The sequence below is a fragment of the Miscanthus floridulus genome, chromosome 7 (genome assembly GCF_019320115.1).
Source record: "Miscanthus floridulus cultivar M001 chromosome 7, ASM1932011v1, whole genome shotgun sequence".
Lineage (NCBI taxonomy): Eukaryota > Viridiplantae > Streptophyta > Magnoliopsida > Poales > Poaceae > Miscanthus > Miscanthus floridulus.
This window is the reverse complement of record NC_089586.1, coordinates 47,905,041-47,917,056: the sequence shown is the minus strand read 5'-3', so window position 1 is coordinate 47,917,056 and position 12,016 is coordinate 47,905,041. Positions and strand designations below refer to the sequence as shown.

At 42.8% G+C, this 12,016-nt stretch overlaps 1 pseudogene; it reads right to left on the bottom strand.

Annotated features, from left to right (window-relative positions):
- Positions 1-4,020: 4,020 nt before the first annotated feature.
- LOC136465472 (uncharacterized) lies at positions 4,021-5,218 on the bottom strand (annotated as a pseudogene).
- Between the last annotated feature and the right edge of the window lie 6,798 nt (positions 5,219-12,016).

Here is a 12,016-nt window from a genome sequence, read left to right as displayed (position 1 = left end):
ACTAGAGCACTCACTTATTAGGAGCAATCAATATTAACCATAGTAGGTATAATAAGGCTGTCATCATCATATCATCATTTCTGAACCATCATGTTATTAGTGTATTTACTTTGGAGATAAGCCCGTCAAGTTCTCACTAACCGGGAGAGACGGCGACTCGAATCGAATTACAACTCAGCTGAGGGGGTATTCCTAACTCTCACCCTGGCATACTTTGCAAGGGTAGCCGTGGGTTACCTTTGGGACAACTTAGGAACCAAATTCGCGGGTTCGATCAGCGCTAGCACTCTCAGGGATTACCCTTCTGCCAGGATGATCATGACTTTTAAATCACCTGCCCTTGGACTCACGCCTACGGCTCCCTTCCGAGGCGCACTTTATACTTATCGACTCCCGGCCTGAGTTGAGCTACTCGGCTTCGCGGTCGGTCTTCGGACACGGCCAACTAAGAGAGAGGCATGCATTCAACATGAACAGGAAAGGCTCCAAGATTTAGTCCTTAAGCGACACAGATGGAGTCACTGCAAACCGGCAAGCCTCCGTCCGGTCTTCATTTCAAATTAAGACTGGTTCTTTTCCACGATAGCAAATATAGCCAACCGTGCCATATGTATCTTCCTATATCTCGCAGGTGACAGGAAATCACCTGACTTCTACCATGTTAAAGCAGGGCTAAGCACTACACGAGCCTGAGCTACATAGGTTTCAGGGTATCAATATCTGGACAAGGATTGGATAACCAATGCAGCAGGTGTTTGCATCCAACACCTAAACCTAATGCAACAATATATATATGTAACAATAATACTGTAACTGCATTTCGGAAATTAGGAGGCTTAATATGCTCCAGGGCTTGCCTTTCACAAAGTTGCACGGACGGTGATCTGGGCACTCAACGGCGACCTCGTCTGGCACTTCTCCTGAAGGCTGCACCTCCTGAACCTCCGGTGTTGGCTGCTGCTGCTGCTCGCTCGGTTCCTCAAATTCCAGTAGTGTCACACCCTCCGGTACACCTATTGCATGCCGATGCACAAGATAAATATCATGGATGCATAAGGATTGACATGATGCTCATGATAAATGAATCACAGTAAGTGTTTAATGAAAACATCACTGGACACTCGTTTACCGATTAAGAATAGCTCTATTCAAATCACTTTAAAATATGTATCTAACTTAACTTGAAGAACAAGATCCACTTACCTAACTTGCATAACCTAAGATAAAGATGCTCATCTTCAATTAAAGGCCTAACACCTAGGAACACTACCACAAACTTAGAAATAGTAAAGGCATAGTTAAAACAACAATTAAAGTTTCATATGCACACGGGTAGTTCCTTAATTCAATCATAACCAGAGTTCTATGAATTCAAATGACTTGCAAGAGGACATTCTGGAAACCTTATGAAATTCTCTACAAATCATTTGTAAACATCAAAGCATGATTCTTACGTTAACCAAATCGAATTCCAGTAAACCTAGAATCTGTCCAGAAATGACAGGGTTACTAACTTAATTATTTAATGATGATGCAAAAGCATAATTGGACCAAACCAAGTTTACCAACTTGTTGCACCTACCAGAGGAACATCAGAAAGTATAGTGCCAACTTCTAAATAAATTATTTAATGCCCTTTTCTAATTTATTTAGTTAATTAGCTGATTAAAGCAATATATAGTAAAACTGTTCAGAAAAATCTATAAAAATTACAGTAGCTATCTCATGCTCCACATAGACTACCATAAAAATTTCAAAGCCATTGGACAAGCAAAACTTGCTGTATCCAAAATAACAGATGGCATGTCTATTTCGAGCATAATTAGGAAACCCTATTGAAAAGTGTCAAGCAATAGATTTCTTATTTTTCCTAGTATCACTCTAGCATAAGAATAGCACTCACCAATTTTTACCTTTACTGGATCTATAGAAAATTGATGAAAATTCACACAAGATCCATCCATGCAAACAAGAGAATTTTATAACTCCTACATACAGTGTCCAAAATGTATGAAAATTTAACTACATGCTATTCATGATATGAGCAGTACACCATAAAAACTTCATGCCATTTGGAGCTACATAGAAAAAGATATAATTATCCCTATTTCCTTCATGATTAAAAGAGATAATTAGCAACTCCCTTTTCATAACAGAACATGGCATAAATCATATTTTTAATATAAACTAGACAATATCATGAACTCAACAAAATTGGAACCACATCATTTGAAGCTACCAACTAGGAGATACATATTTTTGCATCTATACACAAATCTGTGAAAAGAATAAAACAAAACAATTTTTGAAACCCTATCTCTACTGCTGGGCCGGCCCGAACAGACCCGGCGGCCCACGATGCATGCGCAAGCGAACGCCAGCGCAGCCCAGAAACGGCGCGGCCTAGGCTGGCTCCCGCCTTGGCTCAGCGACTGACGATGGGGCCCCACGCGACAGAGAGACAGGGGAGGAAGAAGAGACGGCGGCGCAACTCGTTGCCGGTGGCATCTCCGGCGAGTCCAGCGGTGCTACGGTGTTCGCCACATCCATGCACATCTAGCGGTGCCATCAAATTTGGCTATTACCATAGCAAGAGGGGGTGGTGACGGCCATGGCGGCGCTCGGCCACGGCTTGGCCGGCTCCAGCGAGGCTACGGCGTCACGGCCCTAGTGGGTGACCCTACGAGCCTCAGTAGCGTTCACAGCACCTAGCGCAAGGGAGAGAGGGGATGGGAAAGTCGCGGTGATAGTTGGCCGCGTGGAGCACCAACTCCGGCGAGGTCCCGCCATGGCGGCGGTGGAAGAAATGGCGATTATGCCCTTACCAAGCTTCAAATGACCCGATTGAAAGGTGGAGGTGTAGATGGGATCACGGCGAAGCTAGGGGCAAGATGGCCGACGTGTTTTTGCAGTGGCGAGCGCGCAAGGCGATGGTGATGCTCGATCAGAAATGGGGGAGCTACGGCGGCTCGGCGCTGCGCGCGGTGAAGGCGAAAGAGAAGCAAATGAAGCAGGCGACTCGGTCGGGCAGGCGCGCGGGGTGCTCATGTCACGGCCAGCAGCGCCAGGATGCCCACAGCACATGGCAACGCGAGCAGAAGTCCGGCGACAGGTGGCAAACACGCGGCGTTTGTTGTCTGATGGCTGTCAGTTACTGTAGCTCACATTCAGACAACGGGAACCGCCTGACAGCGCGACTTCAACGTCTTAATACGGCTAAACCGTTGATCCATTGCAAAAATAGTGTACATGAAAATTGTAGGTCTACCATCCATCTACAATTTCTTTTCAAGGACCATCATCTAATTCGCCATGGATCAGAAGTTACATCAAGCCAAAGTTGGCTTGATCCAACTGAAAATGCAGTTAGGACTTAGAAACATTTTTCAGTGTTGAATCCACCATCAATAATGACTTGTGGGCCATGTTTGAGGCTGTTCCACACATTTTCATGAGTTGATCATAAAACAACTTTTGTTCCATGATAAATTAGCTACAACTTTGGTAAAGAGTGCACAGCCATGCAAGACTTCTAAGTTGGTCTTTTGAATCAGTCAAACAGTGTTACTCTAAGGGTCATTAAAAGTCAAACCTCCACTTAAGGGCAATTTAGTCATTTTGATCTACATGAATAATGTCCCATCAATTACCCTAAGTTTAGTTAAGGTGTATTAGACCCTAATTAACCACTTTACACAAGTGCTATACCAATTTCTAAAGATCACATGTGATGAAGCACAAAACAATCAATTCACTCAAATGTTGCAATTTCATGTTTCACATGTTTCATGACCTTGTTGTTATTTTATACTTGTCATATTACTACCATGTTGCCATGTTTCAAGGTATGAGAAACTCATGTTGCATTCATATGTTTCACTACTACCATTCACAAGCAAATCAAGTATGAAACAAACAGAATTGCGAATGTTGCATATGTATGTTTCAGTGACAATGGCATGATGAGATAAATGATGCATATGTTATGAAATGAAATGCACTTTTGTGGAAGCCAAACACCTAGGGTGTTACAGGGTGCATTGCACAACCTAAATGACATTTTCGTTTGTACGCATACGTTCCATATGGGCAAGTGAATGTAGTCTTGCTTTGATCACCGGGGTGGATAGGAATCTGATGATACCCTGAATACCCATCAAGGAAATAGAAGAAAGTGTGCTTCACCAACCACTCTAACATTTTATCAATGAAAGGCAGTGGGAAGTGATCTTTCTTTGTAGCCTAGTTGAGTTTTCGGTAATCTATACACATCCTCCACCCTGTGATTGTTCGTTGTGGGATCAACTCGTTTTTATTATTCTCAACAACCGTCATGCCTCCTTTTTTTGGTACCACTTGGATGGGACTAACCCAGTCGCTATGTGGTATGGGATAGATTATCCCGGCATGAAGAAGTTTGAGGACTTCCTTCTTCACAACTTCCCGCATCGCATTATTGAGCCTACGGTGAGGCTCTCGAGTTGGTGTACTCGAAGGGTCTATCAGAATGCGATGGGTACAAAGCGTTGGACTTATCCCGTTAAGATCTTGAAGGGAATACCCAAAAATAGGCCTATGTTTCTCTAAGATGGCGATGAGTTTGGCTATCTCCTCATCAGTAAGCTTGTCACTAATGATCACAGGAGTTTTGGTGTCGCCATTAAGAAAAGAATAACATAGGCCAGAGGGTCAGGGTTTAAGTTCAACCGGAGGTTGTGCCGGTGCTTCTTCCTTGGGAAGGTCTATGGTCTCACCTAAGTCATCCTCCTCTTCAATGAAGAGTTTGGCATTTTTTTTCTAAGGCTGAATCGGGAGATTCAAAGGGCAAAACTGACATGACCTCCTCAGGCAGTTTTGAATAGGGAAGAGATTCTACCACCGAGTTTTTAGCTCGAGTGATAGGAATGAAGAAAGTGTCTCTCCCCAACTTTATGTCTAGGTCCCCTGATGTGGGTGGCTCTATGAAGAAATTTTCTAAGGGAAGCCCTATCATGATGTTGAAATCATGGATGTCAAAGACATGGAAATCAAGGACCGTTTCAACATTATTATGATGCATTGTTATGTGGTGCAAGATCCCACATCCTTCTAGGTTGGAGCGCTGGGCAATCCTAAGAGATTTGTTTGTCAAAACAAGGGGTTCAGCACCTAAGTAGGTGTGTGCAAAAGATGTGGAGATGAGGTTTGCTTGGATAGTAGGATTGTAAAGTACGTCCATTGTGGTTTTGTAGATTTGGCATTGGATGGTTAAAGAAGGGGTGTGAATCTGAATTTCTTCAGAAGAACACTCTACTACTTAGGATAGAAGTCAACTCCCTAATGGATTCCATGTGGAATTCTTTGTCTAGAGGATCTAGGGGAGTGATAGGAACTGGTGGTCTCTTTTGGTAAGAGTATTTCAAGGTATTTTTGAAATCTTCATGAAATTCATCCTCAAAAAATTGAAATTCCGAAGGCTGGAAACCTTCCTCCGGAGTTTTGGTTTGGGTGAGGGTCTCTAAATGGGAGCTATGGGCTTGGACTCACCCAAAGAGACTTCCTCATGTCTTGATTTAGGCTCTAACGGAGGGGTTCTAGGGGAGGAGTGTTTTCTAGAATGCGGTCTAGTAACGCTTCTCCTTCCGCTATGGTTTTAAGGTTGAACGAACCTCTGGTAGCGATATCAAGCTATAGGGTAGATTACTTGCTAATACCTAACCAAAAATGTTGTAACAACACATGGTTTGGTATAGACAAGTCTGGGCCAGAGTGTGTTAGGATTTAAAATCTAGCCCAAGCTGCACCTATGGTTTCCTTCTCTTTTTGTTGGAAATTGAGAATCTCCTACCATAGGGAAGCGATTTGATATATAGGGAAGAACATGAGATAGAATCTAATCCTCAATTCTTCCCAATCTCCATTTACCTTCCCTACGTTATGGGCATACCATTATTTTGCCCACTCATCAAGAGAGAAGGGAAACAACTTGCACCGAAGAGTTTCATGTGACATGCCCAAAATGGTTAGGCATGCACAGAGCTGCTCAAATTTCCATAGGTGATGATATGGGTTTTTGTGATCTAACCCTGAGAAGGTTTGTTCCCAAACCATGGCTATAAAGCTTGGGCGGAGTTCATAGCTAAAAGTTGTGATTGGCTTCGAGGATTGTGGTGACTCTAAGAACTTGCCCTTAGGAGCAAAAAGTTGATGAATTGTTTTGTGCTCCATTGGAAAAGAATAAAAGAAATGAAAGATAAAAATAAAAGGATACACAGGCGAACTAGGTTCGGATATAATTACAACAACCGTTCCCCGGCAACAGCGCCATAAATGTTTATTGGTATTTCTTAGCATAAGCGAAAGAATCAACAAGTGCACAAATATACTGTCATAGCACTTTACCCCGAAAGTATTTAGGGTATCATATTTTCCCAAAGGAACGGATATGTAAAACCTCTTAGCTAGTTCGCCTAAGATAACAAGAATAAAGATAGCTTGGCTAGTGAGGTTTTCTAAGGATAGAGAACCTAAGTTAAGATAGCTTTGCCACTAACTTGGTCAGCCAAGCATTGCCGCCTTACAACTCTACACCGTACCTGGACGTGGGGGATTACAAGGGATGGATAGGGCTGTCACCACCTGCCGCCTATCCTTCAACCGTAGAGTATGAGGCAAATGAAGGTAGCCTTTAGCCTAGACACCACGTCTATGCTATCAACTACTACTCTAGCACGCATGCAGGGTTATACATCTTTATCAGGGACCTTCAACTAGAGTATCCGTCATGGGGATGGATGATGAACCCACAAGAATATAGTGATCAAAGATAACTTTTCTTAAGAACTCAGCACCAAAGATAAACATGAACCTTATACTTCAAGTAGTATTCGGTACGTTGAGGTAAAAGTGTAGAGGGAGCCAACAACTTCGGCACTCCATCCACTTGATGTACAAGGGTCGCCAAGTACAAGAAGTAGAGGTAGCCGACACTCTGGTACTCCTCCAACTCTTAGCTCACTCATTTCCTATTCTAATTCTAGCTAAAGCCTATGTAGGAATGAAGCTCTTCTTCTCTTTTTGCTCTCTTGTTGTGTGTTGTCCTCAAATGAGGAGAGGATGGCATCCTTTTACAGGTGGAGAGGATGGGGTCCTTGGAAAATGGTTCATCCCCTCATGGAAAGTGCAAACCGTCATTTAGGTGCATTGAACCTGGCTGAAACCCTATGAACCATCCTTGGAGAGGTGTTATGAACTGACCTAACAAGGTTGGGCTCGAGGTGAGCCACCAAGGGTGCGCCTGCCCACACCGGGTTGGCCCACCTTTAGTCTAGTTTTGGCATGTGGTCTCCTTTGATCTTCTAGAGTGGGCCTCTATGGGTTTTGGGTCCAGAATTGCTAGGTAGTGGGCTTTCTCCTCTTTTGCTATTTGTAGGATGGAAATGCTCTTTGCGTGATTGTGTATTCTTGTCATATTTCCATGCTTGTCATGTAAGTCATCCTGCAAAAAGATAATTCACCAAAATTTATGGAAAGATGTTAGTTTTAAACCCTATCACTAAGTTTGGTGTTTATTTGGTTGGAATTTACCTAAAGATGGGTAGTTGAAAATATGAGTTAAGGACCGCCAATAACTTGTTTAGTGCATCTAGTCATTCTATCATGTCTAAGGCTCATTAATGAAAATCAAATGAATTTGATGCTTGTAGGGTACCACTATTGCTTCTATGCTTGAAATGATCTAGTGGTAGCATATGACATGTTTGTGGGCTTCTCAACCTAGTGTTTGATCTAGAGGATGAGCTATAAGTGTTTAACTCAACATGGTCAAGATAACCCTTGAAATGAGGTATGAAGAAGCTTGCCCTTGGATCAAACCAAGTTAAATTTCTTTTGCAAGTGATCTAGATTGAACCAAATTGTGAAAATGATCCGCACTTAACATGGTTTCACTCCAACCTACCTAAAATTTGAGCTCACCTTTTGTGCTAATTGTTGACAGAGGAGGAGAGAAATTCACAAAGATAGTAAGAGATCAGGGGAGCAAACAAATGAAATGACATTGTAAGGGGATCAATTAAACTTTGAAGCACACAAGTAGGGGGAGAAAACTCATAAACTTGTATATTGCATTTGAATGTGCATTACATATGTTTGCTTGCATGGAACAAGTATTAAATTATTTTTCCATGCTTGTGTGGTGTATGCTATGTAACACCCCAGGTGTTTGGCTTCCACATTTGCACTTGCATTTCATGAACATGAGCATAAAGCATCCATTCATGAGCTCATATTGCATGACACATGTTTTAGAAACACTGCAACATATTGTTATATTTCATGTGTGTTTGTTTTATGAAATGAATAGTGTCCAACACTCAAGTTCAACATGTGCAACTCACTTTACTGAAACATGGTTAGTTAGTACTATGCAACAAAATCAAGAAACATGTGAAACATGACTTTGAAACAAAGGTAACATTTCGTTTGTTTTTCCTTGTTTCAATGCATGTGATGCTTGATTTTGGTGTGACCAATGTGTGGTGTGGCTAATTATCCTCTTAAGCAACTTAGTTATACTTAGAAAGTCAATAGGAACAATGTTCATGTTGATCATTTTGCCTAATTAGGTTTCCAAGTCAAAGTTTGACCATTATGGACCCCTAGAGCTCCTGAGTTTGACTGTTTAAAAAGTGTAGCTTAGATTGTTTGCATGTTTGAGCAACCGAAAGCAAAGTTGTAGCAAATTTTATAAGGAACAAACTTTGTTTAGAAGCCAAGTCATGAAAATGGGCACAACATGCTCAAAAAGGTCCCACAAGTCAGTTTTGGGGTTGTATTCAACACTTAGAAATTTTCTAAGTATGAAGACTGGATTTCAGTTTCATTTACACAACTTGTTAGACTTGTAGCTCCCAAACCAAGCTGAATTAGCTCAAGGTCCAATTGTAAAAGTTGTAGTTCACATGTCGATGTCCAACTTTGTCAATTACACCAGAGCCTGAATCATCACGGATTGTGAGTTTGAGGCTCGCCAAGTCACGCTATCAGGCTCGATCGGTTTCACTGAAACATGTCTACAGTGCCGACCGGCAACAGAGCACGAACGCCGCGTGGCGCCACGCGTCGCTGGCCGCTTGACCGCGCAGGCCATGTGCCGTGGCCGACCTGGCACCGCTGCCACTGTCCACTGCAAGAGCCCGCGTCCTTCTGCCCTCCCAGCTCACATTTCCATTTCCTGCTCTTCCTTTGTTTCCCACCGCAGCCGAAGCGGAGCCACCACCCTGCCATTGCTGCTGAGCAAGCCGTCGTTGCCTAGCTCACTCACCACCACAAAATCACCGCCTCCAGCTAACCCACAGCTCCGCCGTGTCCTCCTCTACCTAGTTGACCTTCTAGCTGAGCCAGACGAGCCATAGGTGAGGGCCTTTGGCCATTTTTCTGACGCCGTCGCCATGGCCGTACCTCGCTGGAGTTGGCGCTTGCCGTGGCTGAATGCCTCCGAACCCTTCCTGCCTATTCTAGTGCGCGCATGAGGAACCATCTGAGATGTAGTGTCTACCTCGAAGACATAGCCCTAGGATTCACCGCCGTTGAGCCGGAACACGGCCGCGCGCCGCCATGCGCCATGGCCAAGCCGCCGAGCTCCATGGTCAGGGTACTTAGGGGTTGGTAGAGTTGGTGGATAGGGTGTCAATCGACGCGTGAGGTTTAGGCGGTCACGTTGGTGCCGTTCTTGACGCCGGTGAAGCCGCCGTCGGCGAGCTTCGCCGCTGCCGCGCCATCGCAAGCCGCCTCCCCTGTTTCCTTTCGCTGACTGGTGGGGTCATTTGACCCGAGGGCCCCGCTTGCCAGTGACCGTTGAGCAATAGGATAGTTCAAATATTCCAGTTTTGATGCTGTTTTGTAAAATGTATATCTCCAAATTGGTAGATCCAAATGGGGTGCTTCCAATTTTGTTAGGATCATAGTGAAGTCTAGTATCTAGGAAAAATATGACATGAACACTTGAAGTGGAAATTTTGGATGAATTAAATAGGAACTTGAAATGTGTTTTTAAATGCATGCAAACTTGTTTAAATTATATCTTGAGTTTCTGTGCTCCAAAAATTATGAAATTTTGTTGGTAAACTATTCTTGCTTAGTAGAAGCTCTAGTAAAAATTTAAGAGTGATTGCATGTATGGTTTTTGAGTTATAGATTTTCCTTTTATCATTGAATGATCCTTGTGTGAATTTTTGTAAATTATCTAGGAATCCAATGACCATGAAATTTTGTGGGGAGTATCCTAGTGCCTTAAGGATGCTAGGAAAAATATAAAATCTGTTGCTTGACACTTTTCACTAAGGTTTTCTAATTATGTCATTTTAAGCCATTATGTCTTATCATTTTTGTGTAGGCTGTTATAATTGCTCAAATGATGTGAAATTTTATAGTAGTCTACTTGGAGCATGTAGTACTTACTGTAATTTTTATAGATTAAATGGTGTAGTTCTCATATATGTTTGTTATTTCTCTTAATTAATCAAATAAATTAAGAAAGGCATTAAAAGAAATGAGTTGATGGTGAACACCTTACTTTCTGGTGTTCTTGTGATATGTGTGATGAGTGAGTAAAGCTAGTTTTGTCCAATTATATGTTTGCAACATAAGTTAATAATTATTTTTCTACATCGTGTCTTTCGGGACAGTTCTGGGGACTTTACAAGGTTCCCCATGATAACTTAGTTTGCTGGGAATGTGGTGAATACAAAAGTTGTAGATAATTTATGTATCTAGCTCCTGTCACAATTTGGTGGCATTTGGCCCAGTAGTTTAGGAGCTACGGCTGTTCAAAGTTAGATCCCAGAGTTGCTAGTTTTCTGTCTTGTTTGGACCTGATCATGTAATTCTGTAAATTCAACCTGGTAAAGGTTGGAATCATGCCTTGAGGCCTAAAAATGAATTGTAAGTAATTTCATAAGCTTTCCAAATTGTCTTGTTGCATGTCATTTGGAATTGTAGATCTTCAGTTATGGTCAGTTTACCGTACCGCTGTATAGCCTCTGTTTCACTGAAATATGAATGTTTGTGTGCATGCCTTGTTGCAATGTTCTTGTTGATTGTTTAGGTGCTAGCCTAACTTGAGAACATGCTTAGGTGCAGGTGCTAGGTCCTTAACTGAAGATGAGTAATTGTACATTAGATTGTATAAACTTGGTAAGTAAAGTGATTTGAATAGAGCCTAAGTCGGAAAATGCGGACTGCAGTAAGCATGTGCATTCCCCGAGCATCCTTAGCTTCGTTCATGTGCATCCATGATATTTATCTTGTGCATTCATGCAATAGGTGTGCTGGAGGGAGTGACGCTGCTGGAGTTCGAGGGAGCCAACCAGGAGGAGGAGCCTAAGGTGCAGGAAATCGACGAAGCAGTCGCCGAGGAGGAATTGCCCGAGTGCCCTGACCACTAACCTTCCTCTTTCCTGAAAGGCAAGCCCCGGAGCATATTAAGTCTCCCATGTTTTTACAAATACCTTGATTATCTTTTATTCGTTGATGATGCATTAAGTATATGAATTGGTTGGAACCAATTGTTGCATTATATATCCATCCTTGTCCAGATATCGCACCGAAATCCTATTTAAGTTCATGAACAGGTTAAATGTTTAGCCATGCTTAGTGTGGTAGAAGTCAGGTGATTCACTGTCACCAGCGAGCTTTAGGATGAGGTGGATCACGGTTGGCTATATTTGCTATCGTGGAAAAGAACCATGTTAATAATGAATTAAGACCGGGCGGAGTCTTGTGTAGGTTTGAACATAGTGACTCCATCTGTGTCGTTTAAGGACCGATACGCTGTACGTCCTTATGCCATATTGAACACAGCCTAACACTTAGCTGGCCGGATAAGTCGTTCCGATCGCAAAGCCTAGTAGCTCGATTCAGGCCGGGGATGCGAGCAGGGGTCCACAATCTAGATGGAAGTAAGGATGTGCAGGGAGCCATTGGCGTAAGCCCAAGGGCGGGTTAAGTCACCGAGCACTCATGGCAGAGTGGTTCT